Here is a 20,568-nt window from a genome sequence, read left to right as displayed (position 1 = left end):
AGCTCTTTTCTGTCCAATGAAGACAGTTCCATTTTTTGCACCTCTCACATCATGCCTTGTTATCACAATAGGAATTCTTCATGTCTTCCAGTGCTTCTTTGACTTATGTACCTCTACTCCTCCACTGGACTATAACTATATGAGAGCAGGGACTATGTCTGTCTTACTCATTGCTCTAACCATAGAGCTTTGCACATTGCCAGATATTTAGCAGGCACACAAAAGTTCCTCTTTACACCTGTAGATCCAGCTTCTCAGGAGGCAGAGGAGGGAGGATCACCTGAGCCCAGTGAGGCTGAGGCTGCAATGAGCCATGATCACACCACTGCACTCCAGCCAGAGCAACAGAGTGAGATCCTGTCTCCAAAAAAATAAATAAATAAAGTCACCATTTGTTGTATAAATGAATGACTTCACTAAACTTTGATGAATTAAAGAACTATCCTAGGTGCTCTAGAAAGAACTACTCTTTTTATTCTTTCAGAGTGACTGTTTTGGAGTCTGAATAATAGTTTGATTGGACAGTAGGAAATGCTTTTCATCATGAAGGGGGTTATCAAATGCATTGAGAGAACTGACTCAGAGATTGCTAGCTGTCAACATATCCGTTCTCTCCTATCTACATTATTGAGTAGCAAAGTGCCCAGCTAAAAATATTGACATGCCCTCAGCTTTCCTTAAAGGTAAGTATGGTTGGTAAGATTAAAAATAAAGTGCAAAAAAAAAAAAAAAAAAAGATTAAAAATAAAGCAAAAAAAAAAAAGATTAAAAATAAAGCAAAAACAGAAGGTAGACTTTGGGTAAAATCCTCAAGAGGATTGACTCAGCTGGGAGGCATGGCCCTTTGCCTCTTTCTTCTTTTCTCCGTCTTTCTACCTGAAACATTGGCTTAAGCTCCAAAAGCCATCTTGGACTATAAGGCTGTCTTAAGAACAAAAATATGCAGTAAAAATGGAACAGAAAACCACAAGGTTCCTGGGTCCCCAGTGACCAAAACACAGCCATACATTCTTGGTCTTACTACCTGCCAGTATTTTTTCTAAGAGCAAACAAAACAAATCCTTGTGCTTTTGAGCAACTGAAGTCAGCTTTCTACCCTGCAGTCAAACACAATTCCTAATTGATGTGACAGTTAATGAAAAGAAACAAACTCTGCCCTTAAATACCTCAATGCCCGACAAATTCCTGAAGATAAGATAGATGAGCCCAGAGTGGCAAGAATTCATCAGGGTTAATCATTTCCAATCACATCCCTAAGGCAATTATTTATAAATGAGCCAGGGTATTTGATTATCTATAAAGTATCCAGTGATGGACATTTCACCATCCACTTCATGATGAAAGGCATTTCCTACTGTATATCCAAAATTATCAATCACACTCCAAAAGGGTCACTCTTCAAATACAAAACTTAGGTGTTCAGACTGGCTAATAACTCAATATTAGTTAGAGAGTTTTTACTTCTAAATTCTGTGAAGAATACAATGAAATTTGCAATTTTATTTACATGAAATCAGCTCAATTTAAAAGGGCGGTTGGAGATAGCATTAAGTGAGCACTTAGTCTGTACCAGGCACTGTAGCAGATGCTTTGTATAAATCATCTTATGTGAACCTCCCAATGGCTCTGTAAGGTAGATATTGTACTCATTTTATAAATAAGGAAACCGAGGACCAGAAAAGGGAAGTGATCTGCTCAAGGTCTCTCAAACAGGGCTGGGATTTAAACACATCTGCCTCCACATCCTGTACTATTTCCACTACTCCATTCTGCTTCCAAACCAGCGATTGTTAGTATCTTGAGTGTATGATTGAGATCTCACTAAGTCCTATTAATGAGCAAACGCTCTTCTTCATGGCATTTATAGTAAGACATTTTTATGGGCTGAATTGTATCTTCCAAAGAGATATGTTGAAGTCCTAACTCCTAGTACCTGTAAATATGTCCTTATTTCGAAAGTCTTGATAGATGTAATCAATTAAGATGGGGTCATACTGGATTAGGGAAGTCTGTCATTCAGTGATTGTTGTCCTTATAAGAGGAAAATCTGGACACAGAGACACACAGAGAGAAGAATGTCATAGGAAGATGGAGACAGAGATTGGAGTGATGTGTCCACATGACAGGGAACATAAAGGATTGCTGGAAACCACCAGAAGCTAGGGAGATGCAAGAGAAGAGTCTCCCCTAGGGCCATTGGAGGGAACAGGGCCCAGCTGGCATCTTGATTACCAGAGAACTGTGCGGAAATACAATTCTGTTGTTTTATGCCACTCAATTTGTTATAATTTGTTGCAGTAGCCCTGGAAAAATAACAGAGAAGTTAGCTGGGACTTCGGCCTGCCTTGGCTTTAGCAATAATGTATGTTTTGTTGAGTATAAAGCGAGGCCTGTGTCACATGATATGGGGGTGGTACAATGGTCAAATGGAGCTGGGAATGTGTCCAGTACTTCCTCCTGCCCCATCCAGGAAGACACTGAGAAGGGTGTGAGAGATAGAGGGTGGCAGATGGAATGAGGGAGGCAGGACCACGTGTGGTGGGTGGCTTGTGTTAAAGAACTGAGCTGGGCCAGCGAGATGTGAATAAAGAACACGTGTTCTGATGGTGAGGCAGGAGCCCTTGTTACTTGATCTAAAGAACTGAACACCTCATGTTTTTCCAATTGCCCAAAATAAGGCCGTAAAAGGTAAACCAACTTGGACCTGTGTTTTGATTATGAGCATCTGTTAGGCTCGGACCAGCTAAAACCCATTGACTAGGGACTGACTCCAATTTTATATTTTATATAATGCCAAGGACATTGTTAGTAGGTTCATTAAAAGGTTCAGTTAACTGATGCAAATGCTTAGAAGCACTGGGGAGATAATTACTCAACATGTACACCCTGAAATGTATGAAATTATTAATAATACAAACCCAAGCCAAGACAATATTCTTGTTAAAAATGAAACTAAGTAGGAGACAATGGAAGTGAAAAGTATCTGAAGTTGTTTTTTTCATTACTTGGCTTACCTCATGGTGGAAGCACCCATTTCAAAACAGTTTCTAAATGTATGTATAATAAACATTTCAAAGACAATAATTGTAACAATAGTTATAACATTCTGTTAGACTAGTCACCTTCCAACAAAGCCAGTAAGCTGAAATACATAAATCTTACCAACGCTTCTGTCTTATCAAGGTGAACAACTCATTTCAGTTTACCTAGGAACATCCCAGGTTTAGCCCTAAAGGTCCTGCATCCCAGGAACCTCCCCAGGCCTGGGGAGACCTGAACATTTGTCCCCCTGCCTCTACTAAAGAAGAGTATGGTCGCATGAGCAAGCACTAAAGGGCAGGAAACTGATCCAAAGATCCAAAAGGTAAATTCAAAGAAGAATCTTATGGGATAAATACTGGTCCAAGGGATGAGGCTAAAACAAGGCCAGCAGGCTGAAAAGCAAAGATGAGTTTTCAAGAGCACTCACATTGGCTTCTCATGACCACAGGGTTGGTTTCTTCTAAGGCCTCTCTCTTGACTGTCGGTGGCCATCCTCTCCCTGTGTCTTCACGTTGTCTCCCCTGTGTGTATCTGTGTCCTAATTTCCTCGTCCGACAAGGACACCAGTATTGGATTAGGGCCCACCCGGATTGAGGCAGGAAAATAGGGTCTGGAGGGACGGAATCTAAGCCCATTTCATGCTGACTTCCTAGAACTGAATTGAAAGGAAAATCCTAACTTTCCAGCCTAAGTAACAAAAGGACCAGACACTACTCCCTTTGCAAACCCCCATCTTTTCTGCACAGCAGATGGGAAATTGAAAGTACCTCTGATTGGTTGATTTTTGCAACCAATCAGATATTTGCATAGGAATGTGACCTTTGGAACTTCACTTCAGCCTCTGGTTGGTTGCTTTCTGCAACCAATCAGACTGATGGTGGGCCACCACTTCATTTACATGAGGAGAACACCAAGTGGCCAATGGGAAATCTCTAGAGGGTATTTGGACCCAAGAAGATTCTGTACCAGGACTCTTGAGCCCCTATGCTGGGGCCCACTCCCACCCTGTAGAGTGTGCTTTGTTTTCAATAAATCTCCGCATTTGTTGCTTCATTCTTTCCCTGCTTTATTTGTGCATTTTGTCCAATTATTTGTTCGAAACGCCAAGAGCCTGGACACCATCCACTGGTAACAAGATGACCTCGTTTTACCTTAATTACCTCCTTAAAGACCCTATCTTCAAATATAGTCACATTCTGTGGTACTGGGGGCCTAAGACTTCAACACATGAATTTTAAGGGGAAAGATACTAAACATAGTGGATGACTTCTGGGAAATACAATTACAGCCCTGAAAACATCAGCATCACCCGAAGTCATGTATGTTGGAGATTTAAGACAGACAGTTCCCGGATAGCTTACCTACATTTCACAGTATTCGTACATTCGTACGTTTCATACATTTCATTTTTAAAAAGTGAGACTAACAGTTAGGAACCACAGAGGAACTAGCACAGGAGGAAAAAAAAATAATGAACGACAAAGAATCAGTTCATTCATGACATCTAACATTCACACTGCACTTGATAGTCTGTGAGCATTTTCCACCTATTATTTCATGCATCTGCACAACAAGCCTGCAAGCCAGGGTCCCTACTCACAACCAAAGGCCCCCACACCCAGTTTCAACCACACGGGTGCTTAAGTGCATGGCGACCATATTATTTCTTGCTCTTGGCTTTGTGCTCTCTGTGGCTCATCATAAGATATTTATTCCAGATCCCTTCCCGGTGACACATGTAGATGCTGTTTCATCAGAGGTTGAGTGGGTCATGAAGGCCAAGGCCAGCAGTTTTGGATGCCTCCATGAAGCTGGATATCACTTACTTGTTAGCATCCCTCTCTGGCAATCATCAATAACCTCATTTCAAAAGTACCTCCTTATACAAGACTCTCATCAACTGATTTCATCATTTTTAGCACTGAAATCTTGGTCTTCAAGCTCTCTGCTCTGACAGCATGTCTGATAACCTGAGAAATCAGTTTCACCCCTGAAACTAAACTGGCCATTATTTCCTAATTTTAAATTATGACATGACAAGGCTTCACCCTATCTCTTTGTTTCTTATTTCCTTGAACCCTCCCACCCTTACCAGCAGCCAACACAAATCACAACGCAATGCAAAGCCACAGAACACACCGTGAATCGGACAGTTTCAGAAGATGTCATTCACACAATGTGCACAGAACTTCCTGCACAGCCATCTCTGTGCCCCTGCGAAGGGCATGTGGTATGAGGCAGTAAAATAAGTATAGTCTGTGTTTGGGTATGAGAGTTGGTGGGTGGAGTGTGAATACATCCAAGATATGCTTTAGGAAGAAGTCAAAAGAGAACTGAGAGTGAGAAAGAAGACTGGAATGACCTCCAGTTGTCCATCCAGATCCCTGGAGACAGATCTTCATGTGCTAAATTAACTATGTCCCTTATCCTCTGGCTTCTAGATGGGCTGAGGTAATGGAAAAGACTGCAGAGGGTGGAGGGTGGGATGAGAGAGCAATTGGGGTATTTATCCTCCCCATTTCCTCCTCACCAGGCCCCAGTTTGACAATGTTGCATTCCTCTAACCCCAGTTTCAGCTCCTTCCAGGCTTCCCTCTCCAGCTAATCCTTTCACAGGTTCTAGGAACTATTCTCCCCGGCTTCTTTTGGCCTGAGGATTCTAACAGCTTCCCACGTTGCTGGGCCTGCGGGGCTTCATCATCGCTTGCTGGTTTCCCTTAACTTTGCTGACACCATAGAAATAATTCTTCAGTTAAACTCTCTACAATCACTCCTTTATACAGTCATTTACTCAGCAACCATAATTGAGCAACTTTGGTAGGCCTTGTGTCATTCACCCTAAAAGAAACAAGGATGAATAAAACTAGTCTTTCCCCGAAGAGAGTTTTGAGGCATCTTTTTTCTTGTTCTGACATCAGACCCTGCCCTCCCTATGAGGAGGGAGGGCACCAGACCCTGCCCTTCCAAACACTTGGAATTTAACCAGCCACTCCTCAGTTTCTTGTACCATGATGGCCACATGAATGAGGCTTGGCCAATTATGATACTCATCCCCTGCCACAGTGATTGGCTCAGGGATGAGCATGTAACCCAACAATGACTTCATCTCTCACTGGTAATTTTGTGAGAGCTACTATAGAAGTTTTTTTCTTTTTTCTAAGCTTGTTAATTGTGAGGGTGATGGGTACCTGAAGCTGTTGATGGCCATGTTGGCTTCCATATTGGAGAGAACCAACTGAGAATTCGGTCAACACAGAAGAAAGCAGAGATGAGAGGTAGAAAGTGTGAGAAAGACAGGTTCCTAACATTCTTTGTACACCTTGATCCAAATGGATCTGAATTCCACCTCTGGAATTTTCAGTTACCCAAGGTATTTTGTTTATGTAATTTGAGTTAGATATCTGTCACTTGCAAACAAAACAGTCCTGAGTAGTAAAAATGGCCTCCTTTACTAATCCATGCTACACCAATCGTCCAAGGCACCAAAGACTTGTCAAGGGAAAGAATTCCTTCACATAGTCACTAACAGTATCTTTTGAGAATGGGGAGCAGGTAGAAAAGAACATTCCAAAGTACAACACACTTTGATGAGACAAGAATGTTAGATCTTAACTTTAGGGATTTCCCCTATATGTCTTGAAATTGAAATGTATTCATTTTAACATAAGTAAACAGGAAGAGCCAAGTCCTTATCAAGAGATAATATGCCCATATCAAGACACACAACTGATCCTTGAATCTTGACATCAAGATTTTGTTCACATAATAATAAAGTTGAATTGCCATGTGCTTCTGTCAGATAATGACATTTAGGTTGATGTTGCCATTACTTAAAAAAACAAATCAGAAATAGCAATCTCTCAGCCGGGCATGGTGGCTCACACCTGTAATCCCAGCATTTTCGGAGGCCAAGGCGGGTAGATTGCCTGAGGTCAGGAGTTTGAGACCAGCCTGGCCAACATGGTGAAACTCCAACTCTGCTAAAATTACCAAAAATTACCAAAAAACAAACCCTATCTCTACTAAAATTACCAAAAAATTTACGAAAGTGGTGCACGCTTGTAATCCCAGCTACTCGGGAGGCTGAGGCAGGAGAATCACTTGAACCCGGGAGACAGACTTTGCAGTGAGCTGAGATCACGCCACTGTACTCCAGCCTGGACAACAGAGCAAGACAGAGCAAGACTCTGTCTACAAAAAAAAAAAAAAAAAAAAGAAAAGAGAAAGAAATCATAGTCTCTGAAAACAAAGAGCAAAAACTGTATTTTGTCCTTTCCATTTAATACTCCCTGAAAAATAGTCACACTTTTCCTAGCTTAATGCAACATGAAAATTTGGAAATAAAACCTAAATTATTTTCATATTCCTCACTCATCAACACTTACAACAAAAGGCCTCTTTAGCATATATAGCACACAAACCAAGAAGAATAAGTTTTGTTTGGATCAAAACAATCAAATATATTGCAATTTTCTTCCTCAAATAGGAGCTTTTCATAACTAAATTCAAGGAGGAATAAATCACAAAATGTTATATCCAGATACTTTTATTAATGTGACATTAAATCTTAAAAATCCCACAGCAACTACTTTGAACAATCTTAAAGGATCCAAGTCATTTTCATGAAATATCTTGAAGAATGTTTTTCAATGCTTCCTCAAAAGTTAATTATTTAAGCTGAAGTCCTGGAGTGTTTAGGCTTTGGGGCACAAGTGAGAGAAATAAAAGCTGGAGTTACAAGAGCAGAGCTGGGAAATGGTTGAGAAAATCGTCAAGAAACATAAAAGCTTGAGGGACTCAGAGAGTTTACACACATGTTCACAGCAGCATTGTTCACATTAGCCAATAGGTGGAAGGAACCCAAACGTTCGTCAACAGATGAGTGGATAAACAAAACATGGTATATACACACAACGAGACATTATTCAGCCTTAAAGAGGAAGGAAATTCTGACACATGCTACAACATGAGTGAACCTTGAGGACATTATGGTAAGTGAAATAAGCCAGTCATAGAAGGACAAATATTGTATGATTTCATTTACATGAGGTGCCTAGAGTACTCAAATTAATAGAGCAGAATGGTGGTCGCCAGAGGCTGTGGGGAGGAGGAAGTGGGGAGTTGTTGTTTGAAGGGTACAGAGTTTGAGTTGGGGAAGATGAAGTTCTGGAGATGAATGGTGGTGATGGTTGCACAATAATGTCAATGTACTTAATGCCACTAAACTGTACACTTAAAAATGGTTAAAATGGTAAATTTTATGTTATGTATATTTTATACTATGACCAGCAACAAAAACCCTCAAAAATGCGTAAAGGAACAGGCAGACATGTGGGCACGTGAAACCAGTCAGGATGTGTGACAGACAGAAGGGTGGGGATTCCAGGGACCCGTGTGCATGCGTCCTCTCTAAAGAGAACACGCATCACTCAGCTCTCCGATTGCTGCCAGGCAGGAAATGGACCCAGTAGTATATGCGGATATTATGATTTTTCAGGAGAAGCCTGAAATCTGCATTTTTATAAAACATCCGCTATTTTTTTAAGTTAGCAACAAATTTTTAGAAGTTTTTAAAAAACTACAAGTCAAATAAAGGGTGTCTGCAAGCCTCTAGCTGACACCTCATTTAGTGGTGAATTAGCAGCATTCTATATACGAAGGCTGCACTGGATCCAGGGCAGAAAGCCGAGTCCTAACAGTATTAGCTTGTGCAGGGAATTATTTCCAGAGTGTGTTGCTGGCCTATGCATTCACAAAGGAAGGCCTAGGAATATATTGCAACCATAACCTTATTTTCAGAAGCTTTGAACAAGTGGAAATGGGGTATTTTATGTGTGTGTTTTGTTTTGCTTTTGTGTGGCTAAAATGAGAGCTTTTGGAATTCTTGTGTGTATGGAACAGGCTGTTCATTTATTGACCAGTGTGATAGATTCCCACATTAGTCTCAGACTAGAAATGAATGCCCCTTTGAATGCCCCTTAGAATAATAAAGATGTGAGCAACATTTATCCAAATTACATGAAGAGCAACTTAGCAGTATTAACACCTCTCACTCTTACAAATGGGGCTGTGTGGGAGCCTGAATTTTAAAACAAAATCAATGTTTTAATTTTCTATCTTATGGAGTTGAAGCTGGGGATGGGAGAATGACTTCTAAATAATTAAGCATCTTATAACAAACTAACATGAACTGTAACTAAGTAAAGGCAACTCTGAAACAGAACTCATAGCTCTTAAAACTCATCCTCTATTCTTCAAAATAATCGATTTTATTTGTCGTGTTTTTCTTATTATTGCTATGCTGTAAATGAAGCAAATAATGTCTTTTGAGTAAGAATGTGATGTAATTCATTGATTGCTAGGCAATAATATTCAATTCATTTTAACAAATGTATATCGAGCACCTTTTCAATGCTCAGAATTGTGATGGGCACAGTAGGTAATACCAAAAAAATTGTGTCCATCCTCCTCTCACAATTAACACTCCACCCAACAATACAGCTTACATTTCAAATAGGGCAACGAGGAAAGCAAACGTAAAGCAATCAGCGCGCAGACGCAGGCAGAGACTACCCTGTGGCTCCCCTTGAGTTCCACGGGGAGGAAACATTTTGTGCCCCAATACCCCTAACTCTTGCTGGGGGTACCCTTGTTAGGGCACATGTGTCAGAGCTGGCAGGGACACCAGAGGACATGGAGCAGTCTTCCACCTTCAGATTTGATATTTATTGCATAGATGAGGTATCTGAGGCTCAGTTAAGGGATTTTTCCAAAGGCACCTAGCAAGTGGAAAAAGGGTCCAGAACCCGGAGCCCAGCTTCTGAGGTGTGGCCCCCTAGCCCCACTCCACCGCCCATTGCCTCAGCAGCAGCGAGTACTCTTCCTCCGCTGCAGAAGCACTTCCTGAGCTCCTCCTTCTGCACACCAGGCTCTGCCCAATCCCACCGACGTCTGGAATGCAGTTTGTCGCATTTATGAAAGTTTAACAGCAAGATCAAGGGAAAGGAGAAAGAGAGAGGTGGGTGAGCTCTCGGTTTCTAGCTGGGCCTCACAATTCTTGTGCCTCTCAGGGGTCACTACAGGTCCAAGGCCTGGTCCTCAGCTCTGCACATGCAGGAATTTGATTTTATCAGTTCACTCGGGGGTGATGAGACCCTAGGGGACCAACCCACACCAACTAAATGATCGAGGCACTGACTGATACACCAGAAGGCCACTTTAGTATCCTGGGAAACATATTGTCAGGGGGATCCGGATATGCTTCTCTTGGGCTTTGAAGTCCTTTTGGGGAAACCAGAGGAGTTAAGAGGAGACTCTGGAAAATACAGACTCAGAGGAAAGGAACTTTGGTGGACTCAGCTCCACGCCAACCTCCCAGCTGTCCCTGTGCCCTCCCTCTCCTCTACTGTCCTTGCCAACGATTGCCACGTCTCTTCTCCCTAAACACACTCTACCCCATTCTCTGCCTGTTCAAATCATATTAATAGTTAACACCTATTGAGTGATTGAGTGCTTGCTTACTATGGGATGGGCACAGTTCTAATAGTTTCATATAATTTCCCTAACACCCAATTCTCTCTTAAACAAGAGAATAATGACAGTCCATACCGCACAGTGTTAGGGAAATTATATAAAACTATTAGAAATAAAGGCTCAGAAAGGTTAAGTAACTTGCCCATAGTGAAGCAGCTAGCAAGACACCACCAGGATTCAAACCCAGGCAGTCAGACCCTAGAGCCCATGTTGATTGTTTTTTTTTCTTTTTTCTTTTCTTTTCTTTTTTTTTTTTTTTTTTTTTTTTTTTTTTTTTTTTTTTTTGAGACAGGGTCTCACTATGTCACTCAGCCTGGAGGGCAGTGGTGCAATCACAGCTCACTGAAGCCTTGACCTCCTGGGCTCAAGCAATCCTCCCATCTCAGCCTCTAGAGTAGCTGGGAGGCACTCTGGCCCCCTCAATGCCTATCTCACTGTTGTTTGCAATTGAAAAACCTCAAAACAGCATGTAAAGAAATAACAACTGTTAAATATGAAAGTCAACATTACATGAAAATCAACAGAAGAGAAGAGAAACAGAAGAGAAACAGAAGAGGGGACTTTTTTAATCCCTTAAATACAAATTTTTAAATAAGTGAAAAGGCAACTGCCTGAAAATTTTGATAGGCATAAGCTGATAATTTGTTCCAATGGACATCTGGGATCATTGTGGCAGGTGGAGTAAGCAAAGAGATATGGTAGTTCTGTTAGTACAAAATTATATTTACAAACACACACGCACACGCACACGCACACAAACACATACACACAAACTGCTACTGAACATCTGCGGTCACGGAGACTCAAACCATATCCGCAAGTGTGAAGACTTGCTGGTTTGACCTCCACACGACTTCAAGTCCCTGATTATATATTTAGTTCCTGATTATATAGTTAAAAACCAATTATTTCCCAGTGAGTATTAAGATCATTGATATATAAACTGGGCATTTTAATCATTAGCTAAATAAACTGAGTTTTAAATCCTAGGCACTGTGAAGGTTTACACAAAGCCTGTATGTAATTTACCAGTCATTTTAATGCCAGAACAGCTTAGATTTCAAATAGGGGGCACCTAGCAAGAGCCCTTCAAGTCTTATCCTTCTACTTGATCAAAAAGTAAAGACAAAACCATCCTGTGATCGTCTTTCTCAAAAAGTTGCAAATCTTAATAACAATTTTCTTTGACTAAATATCATCATCTTTCAGAATTATAACCTAAAAAAGGCCTAGGATGTAGGCCTACCCCTGCACTTTGGATTTCCTAGGTCTTTAAATTTGTCACATAAGAATCAGCCTGTGGTCCAGTCTGCTTTTCCTGGGCCCCAAAACCTTTATTACAGCTGGCCAGTTATTTGTAATAGACCTGAAAATGTTCAATAGTGATGTGGGTTGTTTTGCATGGACAGTATCCCTTCCCATTTCTCGTGGTACTAACATGTCCATTGTCACGGGAGACCACACTCCCCCATTCCCAGTCCATGTGCTTTAATGCATGTGTGGGGAGTGGAAGGAGACTTAAGCCCTTTCCAGGGATGGACAATGACCCACGCCTGACCAATCAGCTTGGCTGCCATGTTTGGTTGAGCAATAGGCATGAAACCAATTCAGGGTAATAAGAATCAAACCTGGAAACTTTGCTGTAACTATGGGGAAAGAGAAGCTTTCTGCTGGAATTGTTCAGTGAATAGATAAGCCCAGAGCTTCTGATGGTATCTCGAGATCATGTAGAGAGGACGTGCCTGCGGATAAAATCAATCCAGACGAACACAGAGCCAAGAGATAGATTTCTGATAATATCGCTTGAGACCTTGATCCAGGCAAACCTTTGCCTTTATAATTACATGAACCAATTAATTTGATTTTTTTTTGTAAGCCCCTTTGAATCAGGTTTCTAACATTTGTAACCTAAAGAGATGTAGACTATATAGATACAGATATATATAGATTCTTTTAAGTAGAAACTTTGTAAAGATAACAAAAAATGTTTATCAAAGTATAAAATGAGTTTGTACCAGAGATGTTAACTTCTTGCTATGAACTACTTCCCATTCCAGTGTGTACTGCCTTTCGCACAATCCCCTCCTCAGGGAAATGGCCACTAATGAGACTAAGATAAAGAGCAACATGAAGGCAGGTAACTATTTTGCTGCCCGGGCTCCAACAGCTTGTGTTGCCTGACTCAGTGAGCTGGACCAATAGGAATCTCTTGCTTATAAATTTATGCCAGGAGATGCTGAGGGAAATTGAAGTCTCATGGTACAGCCTTATGGGTTTGGTTGACCTTCAGGCGCCATATGTAAGATAAAGAAACAAGACAGGAGAGAAGAGCAGGGGCTAGTTGAGCAGAGACCACATGACCTCTGAGAAAGAAAATGGCTCCATTCCTGATTTTCCAGTCCCTTGTTTTGAACGCCATGAGGCCCAGCTGTACTTTGATTCACTGTCATGGAATCTTTTCCAGGAACAGATCTAGAATAGTGGTTAGAAATCGTGGCTCCAGAGTCACCTCCTGCGTGCGACTCACTTCTCCCACTTCCCACACAGCTGCCTTAGAGAACATCCTCTATGCCTGCTCCTCCATAGTAAAATGGGAATAACAACACACTACCTCCCAGGATGGGCGAGAAGATTCCATGAGATAATATACTCAGAACAGTGTCTGGCACATAGTGAGGTCTGAATCAATGAGAGTAGTAGTCATTGCTACAAGAACCCCGATACTCAAATTAGTTTGAGTGACATCCTAGTCCTTTACCACCAAGAGGGCCCTTCTAGAACAACATTTTTTTTTTTTTTTTGAGACAGAGTCTCACTTGAGTGCAGTGGCGTGATCTCGGCTTACTGCAACTTCTGCCTCCCAGGTTCAAGCAATTCTCCTGCCTCAGCCTCCCAAGTAGCTGGAATTACAGGTGTGCACCGCCATGCCCGGCTAATTTTTTTGGTATTTTTAGTAGAGATGGGGTTTCACCATGTTGGCCAGGCTGGTCTCAAACTCCTGACCTCATGTGATCCTCCAGCCTCAGCCCCCAAAGTGCTAGGATTACAGGTGTGAGCCACCACACCCAGCAGAACAACAATTTTCTAAATGGTTAAGTATAAATATATTTTGATACAATACATATAAAACTATTATCATATATTTATATACCTACAGCTATGGGTAGCACAGGAAAGTGTATATATATTAAGTGTGTATATATTAAGTATAAATATATTTTTGATACAATACATATAAAACTATTATCATATATTTATATACCTACAGCTATGGGTAGCACAGGAAAGTGTATATATATTAAGTGTGTATATATTAAGTATAAATATATTTTGATACAATACATATAAAACTATTATCATATATTTATATACCTACAGCTATGGGTAGCACAGGAAAGTGTATATATATTAAGTGTGTATATATTAAGTATAAATATATTTTGATACAATACATATAAAACTATTATCATATATTTATATACCTACGGCTATGGGTAGCACAGGAAAGTGTCTCGAATGTGTGGACACATCCCTGTTCTCATCCTTATCCTGCACTGTGCCCTAATCCTCTAGGGTCCTGCACTGAACCTTCAGGGCTGGTTAATTCCATACACCAGGGCTGACATGCCAGCCTCTAAGACTTCTCCCTTTGTCTGCAACTGCTAGAAGCTTAGCCTCCTCTTCCATTGCAGTCTATAGCTCTAGCTATTTCTGCAGCTCCTTGTTCTTGTAGGGGAGGTGTCCTGTGTGTAATGCATGCACTCTGCAAAAAAACGCAGAGGCCATGGAATTAGGAGAGTTTCTATAGACCATTCTGTCTTTCAGTATGTAGACAACAGCTAAGTCCAACCCATAAGCCTTCTCTCATTACTCAAACCACTGTCCTATGACGCTTCCTGTGTCAAGTGGGCCCACCCCTTCTGAGGTTGGAAAGAAAATTCACCTGAGGCTGGAGGGTTTTGATTTTTCTACTGCTTTGTCCCCGTCTGTGAAAACCACACAAGTTAAGTTCACAGACTTTGTCCCTTTCCAAGTAAGTACTATTTAATCATTCTGAACTGCTGATGTATGCTTTCTAGCCCTTTAAAAAAAAACTGATTTTACTAAAGAACGATGATATAAATCAACTTTCAAAGAAACTTTTTATTTTAGAAAATTATTTATCCACAGCCTAAATATATGTGTGTATCTATTATACATATATATATACACACACACACACACACACACACACAGAAATATTCTTCAAATCTGTTCCCCAAAATGCATTATGAATAAGAGGCACACAAGAGTCCTAAAAAGGAACAAAAGTTGGAGTTCTTAAGGAAAAAGTAAGAATCTTTAACAATGGCCCTGGTACATTTTGTTTTGCATTCTTTTCTAAAAGGCAATAATCAAGGAATTAAATCTATACTCCCCAAGGCCTTTCTCCCACCCTTCTGGTAAAATCAAGGCATGAACTTTTTAGTACAATTGCTACTCTAAAAATCAGAGAACCAAAGTATTCTTACAGCTACAGAAGAGGGCTAAGGAAAGAAAGGCTGAGCTCATTCAGCACACTCCAAAGTCCCAAGCAAAGGGACATTCTCATGTGGGAATAAGCCACTTTTTAACTTTAGAGACGGTCCCTTGAGTTACAAGCTGATTATGTCCTAAGTTTCTTTCTAACCTGAAATGTTTAGAATTTAGAACGTATTCTCCTCTAGCAGCAACACTATAAGTACTGAATTATGTCACCCTAAAGAAAGCGTTCCTGAGAAGTCACATAGTTTTGTCTTGAGGGCCCAGCCACAACTGGTATCCTTTTTTTATGGAAATGCATTTAGAGTTCCAAATAAGACATAGCGTCTCAGTGCCTCTGACCCTACAGGACTGTCACCAATGCCAAGACACCAGTGGTGGCCAAGGCCTGCGTCCTTCCCCTCACCCCACCCACGCTGACCTGCAGAGGGAAATCTCAACAGGCAAGAGTAGGGGCAGGAGGGGCTCTTCCTGCCCCTGCTCCTGGTCCCCACTTGGCCGCCAGCAGAGAAGGCAAAAAGCAGGAACTAGAGGCCAGCAAGGTACAGGATGGGGGAGGGAAGGAGACTTGGCTGAGACTTGGGCAGGCGAGCTCCCCCGCCTCAGCTGGGGACTGCCTGTGCTCTTAGCTATCATTTCCACTGTGGGTTGCTAAGTGCTATACATAATGCAAAAGTAAATAGTTACACAGCGCAGTTTGGCATACACAAAAACACACATCAATCAACCAATGGGGGAAAAATACTCTCAAAGTTTCTAGGTTTATTTTTAGATCCTGGTTGACCAGTTGAGTAACCTAAATGCCCAAAGGAAGAGAAGTTGGGGCCGAAAAGTGTAGTTATTTAGAAACAGAGGACACTGACACCGAAGATCTCTAAGACCATCTGAGCTTATAAAATATGCATCAGTCAAGTCCTTGGGTGTTTTAAATGCCTCGTGGTAGTTCTGTGAATAGGAAACAGCCTGCAATGCACTCGTAAGACGTGCTGGACGGAAAACATCCTCCAGCATTGCAATCAAGGCAGCAGAGTAGACGCAACACAAAATATTGATATCCTTTTGTAAAGGTCTAAGGACAACAGCAGGAGCTACAACAATACTAAAGTAGTAAATTCTTCAAGAAGAGGAAAAGTGCTTTTTTCACCTTGTATTTCCCACATCTGGCATAGTGCCGCGGACAGAGCGGGTTCCCAATAAATGTTTGTTAAATAGGAATAATAATAATAATGCTCCTGGAAGAGCCGTCAGTTCTAGGCAGCCTTTTTGAGATTCTCCTCATAGTGGTCAAAGTAGCCAACTAAGATTAAAGTTTCAAACACAAATTTATCACTAAGAAAGGGAACCAGAAGGACAACCACAAAAACAGACAGAAGTATATAAAATAATGAACTACTGGATTGGAAAGCAGGAACAACCGTGCGTGAATCATGGAGACTGGCTCAGCCTCATCCCCTGTAAACTGAGATCGTATTTGTGGCCCTCCTACGTCACAACAATGCAGGATCAATGAATGTGAAACCGTTAGCAGAAGCACTCTGAGCTTCTCAGACCGCGCACTCCCACGGCATCCCGATATTCAATTCAAGGCAAAGATGTGGGGCCTGAGAAATCAGGTTATTCTCCGTGTAACCACCTAATTCCAGGTAAATGCAAATTCTTCCCTGCCTTTGAAAAATACTCTCCTGATTATGGTACCACTAGTTTATAGCTGAAAAAAAAAAATGGACACATAAAAGGGATAACTTGCCTTATGGAAATGAAAGGGTTTTTTTTTTTTTCCTAAGCCTCATTCTATAAAGGGTGATGGGCCAATTCATTAGTAAGTTAAAGGAGAAAAGCAATCAGTTTGGCCCCTTATTTCCTCCTCATCCTACACAAAAATAAATTATAGTTGGATTAAATAATGATTTTTTTGAAGGTTAAGAATGTTTTAAAACCAGCAGACAGCAGAGTAGCAAACCCCATAAAAGTGCAGAGCAGGCTGTCCTGTCAGTGGAAGAAATTGCAGGGAAACATTTGCCCACTCGCCAATGTCAAACTATGTCAAATGGGCAAGTGATATACTAATATTTGGGGAAATATTTGTACCAAATGTGCCAAAGATATTTTATTATGATAAAGATCTTATGTCCACAATATATATTTTAAGTAAAAAATAAAGCAAGTTACAGAATAATATGTATACTATGACTGAGAATATCAAGCCCCCTTTGTATCTTTAAAATGAAGTGTATTCACACAAGGAGAAAGGTAGGGAAACACCCAGGCCTTTAGCACTGGCTCCCTGGGAGAAGAAATGAGCCATCAGAGCTTTTTCTTTGTGGATCTTTGTCCTGAATTGTTTCTCTTGTTATCACAACCATATATTGCTTTTAAAATTTGAAGGACATTTTTTTTTAAATTTTAACTGATATGAAAAACATTGAAGGGCAAAGAACATGTAACTGAAAATTAGGAAGAGAAGAAATGCAACTAGTATATAATAATATAAAAAAGAAATGTTCAGCCTCACTAGTCATCAAAGAAATACAAATTAAAAGAAAGTATTTTGGATTGCCTAGGACAGTCCCTATTTCTGCCTGTCATTTTGCTGTAATTATTAGAAAGCACCCCACTTTCACTCTCAAAACTGTTCTGATGTGAACAATAAATTATACGGTCATCCTAGATGTAGCCAAGAAATATTTCTTGGCCAGTTATCATGTGCTACCTACTAGGTTGGGCACTTAGATTAGTTAGTGAAAGTATTTTGAAGTGATGATGGTCAAGGCATGGTAAAGGAAGATGAAATCGACACAGTCACACAACATGATTTGCTCTAACCCATTTGGAAAAGTAACTTGGCTTTTGCTAAAAATGTGTTAAGAGTTTTTAAATGTTCAAACCTTCCATCTATTAAATTCACTAAAACTATATCCTAGGATATAATGTTAAATGGAGAAAAATGTTATTGTACAAAAATAATAATAGCAAAAAATGTATATAAAATGTTGACCAAATGTACAAAAATTGAATGACTAAGTAAACTGAGGTATAATCCATTCAATGAAATATTATATATGCAATTAAAGCATTGTCTACAAAGATTGCAGAATAAAACATAAAATGTTTGGGACATATGGTTAAATGAAAAAAATAATTTTAAAAAATAGATAAATATGACTATGTAACTAAAAAAAAAAAAAACTCTATATTAAGTAATGATAATAAATACCCCAAGATGCCTTTGAATATTTGGAATAAGAGTGATTCTTTCTTCTTTCTAATTTTCTATATTGTGCATATTTTATTTTATTTTATTTTATAATACCTTACTTTTATAATTGTGGGGGCAATGATACAGAGGGAACGACACCAAAGGTCTGGGGAACATATTCTTTAAATGTCTTCCGGCTGCTTTCCCAAGAAACTTCAGAGGCTAGAATGGACTTCTGGTTCTCATTGCTTGTCCTTTGGCCTGGCATAGAAATGGTCATCATGTCTTCCAAAGGGTGAGGCGGTGGGAACGCAACATCACCGACTTCCCACATCCCCAGCCTCCACTTACAACAACTGAGAAAATTTAGATTATATGACTAAAGAGACGTGTGTGTGTGTGTGTGTGTGTGTGGTGTGCAAATGCGTATCTGAGTGTTGCTTCCTCTCTCCTTCCCCTATCCTTAAGGGCAGCAAGACAAACTCCAGAGCAATGGTGCAGCAATCTGCCTTTAAAAATACAATAACAACGCAAAAGAGTGAGAGCCAAAGGAACCCCAGCCAGAGCAACACCCCAATATTAAACAGTTTTAAATAACAACAAATTAAAGTCCATCTCTCCTCTCAAACTTGCCATATAATCCAAATGACTCATCTCAGATCTCTAACTGCAGTAATTGAGGCCCTATCTCAAATATTGGAATTAGGCTAAATATCTCCCCTTCAAGCACATGCAACAGTCAGATAAATGTTCAAAATCTCTTACAGAACACTACAGTTACATACCCCACATAAATGATACATACATCTTCACAAAATCGTTACATAAACATAGGGGAAGAAAAGACCCCAAATATTAACTCTGGCTGCCTTTGAACATTTGAATTATGGGTGATAACACAACAGTTATGTTCCTAAAACTGCTGGGGTAAATTAGAAACTTTTAATTTCAATATTACTATAAATACACCCAAGGATGTTCACCACTGAAAGAAATTCTCTGAAATGTTTATAAAAACAAAAACATTTTAGTAAAGAAAACAAGGATCTCCCTAATTTATCTCTTTAGGAAATTCAAATATTTGTGATATCTTGCATGAGATTATTTTCTTAAAGGTAGGGTGCACCTGTACCTTTGATATTAAGAACAGCAGCATCAGCACTTCTATTCGTGAGATGCTGCATCTTCTCCTTACATGTGTTATTCTACTTAACCCTCTCAACCTTCACAACAACCCCATAAGGCAGGTACTATTATTGCTTCCATTGTCACCTGAAGATTCAAGCTCCAGGGGCCTCACAGCTAATAAGTGGCAATACTAAGACCAAAACCAGATTAATCCAGCTCCAGAAGGGATGTACTTTTTCCACCAGAGAACTACAGATTGCCTCCACATTATTTTTTTATACCAAAAATATCCCTTGCCTAAGCTTGTTTTAGACAAACTGTGATAAAAACAACTGTTATCAACTAACCAAACAAATTGGCTATCAATACACATTTAGCTATTGTAAATGAAGAAGATACTGAATGACTACATCAGTTTTCAAAAAAGTTATCCAGTCCCCAAATTAGAACTACAGGAAGGAAGCTGCTATAGTTTAAATATGGTTGTTTGTCTCCACCAAATCTGATGTTGAAACCTGATCCCCATTGTTGGAGGTGGTTCCTAATGGAAGGTGCTTGGGTTGTAGGGGTGGGTGCCTCACGAATAGATTAATGCCCTCCCTGGGTGGAGGAGGGAGGGAAGTGAGTTCTCACTCTATTAGTTAGTGGAGAGCTGATTATTAAGGGCCTGACACCTCCCCCTCCCTTTCCTTCCTTTCTGGCCATGTGATCTCTGCACGTGCCAGCTTCTCTTCACTTTCTATCATGAATGGAAGCAGCCTGAGGCTCTCACCAGATGCCCAATCTTGAATTGTTACAGACATCAGAATTATGAGCCAAATAAACCTTTTTTCTTTATAAATTACCCAGTCTCGTTTATTCCATTATAGCAATGCAAAATGGACTAAGACAGAAGCTATGCATGCCCTTCAGACAATGGAAACAGAAAAAAATAAACCAATTAAGTGGTCTAGGGCAGGAAAAAGAAAGGTATAGACAGGCCTAAAAATAGTTTCCACCTTATCTCTGTTTCAATAATAGCAGATTAGCACGTATTCTCTTGGAAATGTCACCCAGGCAACCAGAAATACAAAGACAAAGATGTTCCAAAAAACACATGTATGTAAATCTATTTTTGCCATCTTTTGAGCATAAATGATCACTATTGCA

At 40.2% G+C, this 20,568-nt stretch overlaps 2 protein-coding genes across 8 annotated transcripts in view; one reads left to right on the top strand and one right to left on the bottom strand.

The window, feature by feature from the left end:
• Positions 1-20,568, top strand: part of BAALC (BAALC binder of MAP3K1 and KLF4) — a 1,274,875-nt gene that overhangs the window by 115,816 nt on the left and 1,138,491 nt on the right. Inside the window, exon 1 of one of the 4 annotated variants that reach the window (XM_050800732.1) lies at positions 15,548-15,551. The exons of the other annotated variants lie outside the window; for them this stretch is intronic. The gene's annotated coding sequence lies outside the window, so the exon portion shown is untranslated. Of the gene's footprint in view, positions 1-15,547; positions 15,552-20,568 lie in introns of those variants that run through there. 4 annotated transcript variants of the gene reach the window in all.
• NCALD (neurocalcin delta) overlaps positions 1-20,568 on the bottom strand; it is a 448,039-nt gene that overhangs the window by 417,018 nt on the left and 10,453 nt on the right. The window lies entirely within an intron of this gene.

The sequence above is a fragment of the Macaca thibetana genome, chromosome 8 (assembly GCF_024542745.1).
Source record: "Macaca thibetana thibetana isolate TM-01 chromosome 8, ASM2454274v1, whole genome shotgun sequence".
NCBI lineage: Eukaryota > Metazoa > Chordata > Mammalia > Primates > Cercopithecidae > Macaca > Macaca thibetana.
Note: the sequence above shows the minus strand (reverse complement) of the source record. Positions and strands in the feature narration are given on the sequence as shown.